Raw genomic sequence first — 7,630 nt, forward strand, 5'->3', positions numbered from 1 at the left:
AAGTCAAATAAACCCTTTCCTTCCCAACTTGCTTTGTGGTCATGGTTTTTCGTTGAAACAATAGAAACTTTAAGACAAATAGGTACCAGTGTCATAGGATATTGCTGTGACAGAGCTGACCATGTTTGGGGGAGGGTTGTGGAAGGACTTTGGAACTTTGGGCTAAAAGAGCCATTAAGTGTTAAGAGCTCCGTGGGATGTTCTGTGGGAACTTGGAAGATAAGAATGTTGAGAACAGTGTAGAGGATGGATGTTTGGCTTTTGAAGTTTCAGAGGGGAGTTTAAAGACTAGTGGGGCCATTTGTTATTTTGAGTTAAAATTCTGTGGTTCTGGTTAGCTGGGGCTGAAGAAGCAGCTGTGATTAACAAGATATCAGAACTAAGATAAAACTTTGCTGGGATTCTTGATGCTGGTCAGGTCTGGAGTCAAGAAATTTGCAGTGATTAAGAAGAAACCAAATGATAGGACAAACTCTGAAGACTCCCCATGGAAGGCCTCACCTTCCCAGGGGAACAGAAAAGATATGGGCTGGGGTTTGGTGGGGGTGATAAGGGAAGATGGGAGGGTGAGGGAACTGGGATTGACATGTAAAACAACCTTGTTTCAAACTTAAAAAAAGGAAGAAGAAGGAGGAGGAGGAAGAAGAAGGAAGAAGAAGAAGGAGGAGGAAAAAGAAGGAGAAAGAAGGAGGAGGAGGAAGAAGAAGAAGGAAGAAGAAGGAAGAAGGAGAAGGAGGAGGAGGAGGAGGAGAAGCAGCAGCAGCAGCAGCAGCAACAGCAGCAACAGCAGCAGCCAGCATCGCTGAGGTGAACTCTTGTGAGAAGTGTTTTCTGAGAGCACAGAGAATCAGTATTTCACAGGTGGTCAAGATTGTACCTCAAGCTGGCAACTGGACTTGGTTATGTGCAAGAGTCACCTAAGTGGTGCTAGTTTTGAAGGCATAGAGGGGTCATGGAGGACAACTGAGACTTTGCACGGTGAGAGGCCATTGGTGAAGGTGCAGCTTCCACGGCAGTTGAAGGCCCAAAACTGAAGGTGTCATGTAAAGAATTTGAGACTTGGCATCACGAAGAGAGCCTATGAGAGGCTATTGGTGAAAGTGCAGCCCGGTTGCAGCAGAAGGTCCTAGGGTTTGAAGATGCTGGCACCATGGGATGACCACCGAGAACAGCAGCAACAGTGGAATGGTGTCTGCTGGAGATTAGAAGTCAAGCTGTGTGTGCTGCAGAGGGCGGACCTGGAGAGAGAAGTGACCTAAACTCTTTGGAGGAGTCCAGAAAATGGTGAGTGGATCCCAGCTATTGGCCAGTTGGGGTTTGGTTTTGCTTGTATTTGATTGTGAATTGTTTTGATACTTTTTCCTCCTGAAGTAGAAAATTATTTTTACTGGAGCCCACAGTTGAGAGACATTGAATTTGAAAAGAGATTGGCTATTTTCAAGGGACTAAAATTTTAATGTGTTTGCTTTTGTAACGACTGTGGGACTTTTGAAGTTATTTATGTTTTCAATATAAGGTCTGGGAATGAATTTAAAAAGGAAGGGTTGTGTCAAGATGACAAGGGCTCAGTTGTATTGAATGGTTTTGTGTGTTGACTCGGCACAAGCTAGAGTCATCAAAGAGGAAAGAGCCCCAGTTGAGGAAATGCCTCCATAAGATCCAGCTGTAAGGCATTTTCTCAATTAGTGATCAATGGGGGAGGGCCTAGCCCATGGTAGTTGTTGCCATTCCTGGGCTGGTGGTTCTGGGTTCTATAAGAAAGCAACCTGAGCAAGCAGCACACCTTCATGGCCTCTGCATGAGCTTCTGCTTCCAGGTCTCTGCCCTGTTTGAGTTCCCATCCTAACTTCTTCAGTGATGAACAGTGGAAGTGTAAGTTGAATAACCCCCTTTTTCCTCTCCTAACTTACTTTTTTGGTCATGGTGTTTTGTTAAAGAAATAGAAACTCTAAGACAGATCAGGGTGTGGGGAGAGGGAGTTCATTTGGATCATGTGCAGAGGATATAAGGAATAAGGTATTATCTTCTGTTCAATGTGGGGTCTACCATGCTAACAGACCTGCAAGTGGAGGAGGGTGATAGAGACATCAGTTAATTAGTCAATGGTGGCTGGAAGGGTTTATGAAAGCCTCCCAGGAGGAGATGGCATGAGCATTAGCTAGTCGTCTTGTCATGGTGACAAAATACACCCCCATAGAGAACTTAAGGGGGAAGATTTGCTTTGACTCACAGTTTCAAAGGGGTCAGTCCATGGCTGCTTGGTCCCATTCTCCTGGCAGAACATCATAATGGAGGGAGTATGTGATGAAGTTTCTTCATGCAGACAGGAAGCAGAGAAATGGATATAGGAAGGGACCAGGGCAAGATACAACCCCAAGAAGTCACCCACAGTGATCCAACACTCCAGCTAGTATCAGTCTCCTACTTGTTAGCATTTCTAAGCCATGCCTTCATATTATAAATTCATCATGGGGTTAATCCATTGATTAGCTCAGAGCCCTCAGTATCTAGTCACTTGTCCTCATCACCCACGTCTGTGGAGGACATTTCACAGTCCAACCATACTAGCATGTGTTTGCCCTTTAGAATGCCTGAATGTCTGTGAGAGGGCACAGGTAGGGGGACAGCAGTTGCCATGATGGGATGTTGGTCCCTATCTCCTTATCCCTTCTTTGCCTTGAACTCCTAGGCCAGGTCTTTGTCACACCCATCTCTTCACAGATGGAGCAAGGGTCTCAGTGTTCCTGAGCTCACCTGGGCACCCCTCTGCTCTGGAAGAACACAGAATGAAGTCACCATCTGCCTGGAGGCAGTGATGAGAGGGATTCACCTCATTTGGCAGCCTTTTCTAGAACCACAGTATTCTTGCAACATCTTTTTTATCATCCTGAAGGCCAAATAGTTGTTTATTGAGATGCATTATGTGACTGGGAGGGGATGTTCAGGGACCATGACCAGAGGCTAAGAGACTCTTTTCTCAACTTTGTTTCTCTGCAGCTGGCATGGGGAGGGAAATAGTCCTGAGTAGGGATGCCTACAAACAAAGTGGCAATGGTGAGGGAATCAGCTGATAGTCTACACTTAGTTATCAGTCAGTCCAGCTTCCAAGATCTTCATTTGCCAGCTTTGGTGTGAAGAGACTAAGAGATAAGAACAGGCTAAATGCACAAAGCAAGGGTCAAGTGAATTCTCTTTTTTTAACTTGTGAATGAGCAACTCCACAGTGGATGGGATAGGACAGCTGTGAGTGCTTCTAACAAATCAGGAAGCCTCAGTCAGGTTTGGAAGGTAAATATTAATTCCTGAAAGGGGTCAGCAGGAAGGGTACTTCAAAGGATGTGTCAGCCACTGCCTTATTCACTGCTCTATTGCTGTGAAGAGACACCACGTCCACAGCAACACTTATAATGAAAAACATTTAATTGGGGTGGGTTACAGTTTCAGAGGTGTAACCCACCCCAATTAAATTATCATCACGTAGGGACAAGGCAGCATGCAGGCAGACAGTGCTGGAGAAGGAGCTGAGAGATCTACATCTTGATCTGCAGGCAACAGGAAGTGAACTGTGTCATTGGGTGCAGCTTGAGCATAGGAGACCCCAAAGCCCACCTCCACAGTGACACACTTCCTCCAACAAAGCCACACCTTCTAATAGTGCCACTCCCTGTGGGGGGCCATTTTCTTTCAAACCACTGTTTCATAGTGTGGAATCAGCTGGGTGATGGCAATGACTATGAAATCCATCTCACCAAGCATCATGCATCATGCCAGCCCCAGGGAGTGTGTTTTGCATGCTTGGCTGCCTGGGGCTCATGCTAGAAACTTCACTGATGCTTTACTCATGACAGCAAGGTGTGATTATCTGAGATAAGGCATGCCAGAAATATTCTGTTAGATACATGTAGTTGCCTTGATCATAAGCAGAATGGAGGACATAGAACTGTCTGTGACATTTAAAAAAAAAAAAAAAAAAATAAGAGCTTTTCACATTCTAGCTGTAATGCTTGTGCATATTCTTGAGCCTAAAATGGGTAAAATGAACACAGCTTTTCAAAAGTAGGCAATCATGATCATGGTTTTGTGGCTATCTTCTTAAGAGGGATGTGGGGCTCTGCATAATCTGTTTCCTTCTGTTTTTAGTGACTTTGGATTTTCTCCAAACTATGACATTTCTAGAGGTTATCTATCTAGTTGGGGCTGTATGATGACTGATCTTGGTTGTCAACTTAATACATTTGGGAATTGCCTCTATCAGACTGGCCTGTAGACATGTCTCTGGGACATTTTGTTGGTTGCTAATAGATGTAAGAGGAAAACCTACTGTGGGTGACATCATCCCCTAGATAGGTGGGCTTAAAATAAACAGCATTCCTCTGTGGTTTGCGCTTCCTTTCTTGCCTCCAGGTCCCTTCTTTGAGTTCCTGTCTTGGCTTCCCTCGATGATGGACTGTGACGTCTAAGCCATATAAATCTTCTCTCTCCTAATTGTTTTTGGTCAGTGATTTACCACAGCAACAGAGAAAGCAAAGTAGAATAACCTGAAATGATTTCCAAGAGATAAGTTTCATATTTTCTAATTTATATATTATCTCAGGAATATACACAACTTGATTTGAAATTTGTGGATTGAGTTCAAAGTCCTCATTTTTTATTATCCAGGAGATTTCTTTGACTCTATCTTCTAAGTATTTACTAAAATTTTAACACTTCTTTTCCTTATTTTGGAATGTTTCCATTTTTAAAACATTTTTGTGCTGGTTTCACATATTTAGTCTTTTTTTCTCTTAAGGAGTTGGTATTGAGTTTCTTAGGTTTTACCTGAGTTCCTATTTTTTCTTTTGATGTTTCTTTCTGTTTCTAGACCTTGGAGCCTTACTAGTGAATGCCTAGAGATGCTGAGATGGTTAGTAGCCCCGTGTCTCAGAGGGTGGCCTCTTTAAGTGCTGGGCATCTAAAGTTGGGTAAGTGGTGAACTGGACATTTTTCTCAGGGCTAATTGTCATCTTTTAATATGTAAACTATATAAGTATCCATATTTTGCTGGTTGATAAACTTGGGGAGTGGAGCACAGATGTGTGTATCTGTCCCTGTTCTCTTCTTTTTGTTTACCCTCTCTGTGACCTGTGACCTGTGACTGTTTGCTCCCCTGTCTAGAGAATCTGGGTTAATGTTCCCCAGAGCATCACCCTTGGCCTCTGACTCCAATGGTCCACATGCAGAGTTTACTTAGAAGACTCAAAGGCCATGCTGTGAACCATGGGCAATCCTGCTTTCTGTGAAACAGCTTTGGTATCTGCTAGGGGAGAATTTTACTCAGCAGTGATGATAGCATCAACTTCATCTTCCTGTAACTACAGCTGGCAATAAACACCTTTTCCCTTCTCAGCTACAGCCAGCTTCCTCTAAGCCCTCTTGAAAAGGTCTTGGTGTTGGTTTCCACTGCCAGGCCTGTACCATCCACTCTGGCAAAGATAAATAAAAATAAATAAATAAATAAATAAATAAATAAATAAATAAATAAAAATCCCCTAGCTCTGTTGTGTCCCCTTAGTGATTTTCCTTCTACTCTTTCTCACCAGCTTCTCGGGTCCAGCTATCTTCACTGAAGTCAGTATTGAGTCCACTCTGTTGCTCCTATTACAATAACCCTATTGCCATAGTCTTGAATAACACTTCCCTTATCATTTCAGCCGGTGCTGGGATGTTTTTAACCCTGACATTTGAGGAAGCGCATAGTCACTTGTCCAAACAACACGGGCAATGTGAGCGGTGGCTGCCATGAGTATGGAGCTGGCCTTTGCCTTGACCTAATCAGGCAGCTGTCCAGGGAGTGCCTGCCTCCTGGTCACCATGTGGTGAGGGCTTCTTCTCCCATGCACTGCCAGCATGATGTGCTTGCTGACTCTTCCCAGGCCACGGGGTCAAGTCGCTAAGAACTGTAACTCCCCAAACCGTGAGTCAGAATAAACCTGTTCTCATTTGAAATTGTCTTTCTCGGATGTTTTGTCATAGTGATGGAAACTAGCACACTCAATTATCCTAACATTCAAAAACAAAAGCAGAGTGGAGTTAGAAAAAATCATTGTGGGGTAACTCCAAAGCAGATTTGGACCGGTTTATTCACTAGGCAGGAGCTGTTACAGCATCAATTGGAGCAGAGGAGCAGATGTGGCAAAAGTCAGCTTCCATCTGCTTAGTCCCTGCACATCCAAGTCTCCATCCGTTTTACCATAACCTTGTCAGCTTCTCCTTAGATAAAAACATATTCTTTCCTTCTCTTGCCTAAGAGAGCAAGGGCATATTTCCCTTTTCAAGCAAGGGGTGGGTATGGGTACACACATGCATTAGTTATGATTATGGACTCGAAAGCAGATCAAAGGCAAGAACCAAAGGGACAGAGTGTTTCTGCTTGGAAAAGAGCTAGGGCTTTGTGAGTCATTTGTATTCTTATGTCATTGGCTCTTGGAAACCTCAGGTGAGGGTTCGAGGCTCCAAGGGTGATCTGGAAGGCACAATTAAGGGTTAGTGTCAAGACTTAGTGCTTAGGATCACAGTATAAGTAAAACTAATTCTATAGTTGTCCCACAGGAGAATAATAAGAATACAATCGATGTTTTGAGGGCTCCTGTGGCTGGCATGTCAACTATGTCTTCTCTGCCTCTTGAAGTAAGCTGTCCATACTACGGAGTCCTTGCAATTGTATTTTGCAGAGGAAGACAAACTCACTCACAGAATATCCTGTAGCTTTGGGAATACATAAACATGAAACGGGTCCTTTTGCAGAATGGCTGAGCCCCACTTGGGGACTGTATGGGAACAGGCTGGGCTTCAGGGTTAGAACAAATGAAGATTCATAGTCAGCTTGATGGGTCTGGGGTGTGTGGCTGGCTCTGCTACTGAGTCAAGAGTTTTGTTGTGGTCTTTCTCAAGTTAGTGCAAGTTTGGTTTAATGGCAACTAGTCATTTGGTAAATTTATTCAGAGAAAGAACCATTTCTAGGCTGGACACAGTGGCACACACCTGTGTTTCCAGCACTTGGAAGGCAGAAAGCAGGTGGACCAGGAGTTCATGGCCAACCTCAGCTACATGAGACCCTGTCTCCAATCAGTCAGTCCACCAATCAGATCTATGACAAAGAACATGTAAAGATTACAAATACAACTTAAAACATTTTACTTGAGGATAATAACAAATTGAACAAATGAAAAATATTACTCCATGGAACGGAAATTTTAGTGTCCTCACACTAGTGGGTTTCTGCTGGATAAGAGGGTATTTCCTGTTTCTTACCTAGTCAGGCACCTCTGTCTGTCCTCTGTTTCCTTTTCTTCAGCTGGTATCAGTTTGAACACTAAGAAAACCGTGAAGTAGCTTTATTTTGAACTCTATTTGGTTAACGTGTTAACATTCACGGAAACTGACACCCACCTTAGGTCTTTCACTGTTTGCAGAAATGGTGATGCACTTTTGTGAACTCACTATTGTTTGTATTTCAGCATTTTACTTATCTTATAATTAAAGGTTTCTCATGGAGAAAATCTTGGGTCCTGGTCCAGAGAAGTAGAGATGGTTCCAGGGCAGTGATGGGCTGGGCTGGCTCAGGAGTAGCAGGGAGGTGATGTCCCTCTGA

General features: G+C 43.6%; 1 long non-coding RNA gene across 1 annotated transcript; it reads left to right on the top strand.

Annotated features, from left to right (window-relative positions):
- Positions 1–839: 839 nt before the first annotated feature.
- Positions 840–5,672, top strand: LOC127229079 (uncharacterized). The gene is made up of 3 exons (XR_007835109.1): positions 840–1,284; positions 4,862–4,961; positions 5,387–5,672. It is a non-coding gene; the product is annotated as an uncharacterized LOC127229079 (long non-coding RNA).
- The last annotated feature ends 1,958 nt before the right edge of the window (positions 5,673–7,630 follow it).

Source organism: Phodopus roborovskii, unplaced genomic scaffold, assembly GCF_943737965.1.
Source record: "Phodopus roborovskii unplaced genomic scaffold, PHOROB, whole genome shotgun sequence".
NCBI lineage: Eukaryota > Metazoa > Chordata > Mammalia > Rodentia > Cricetidae > Phodopus > Phodopus roborovskii.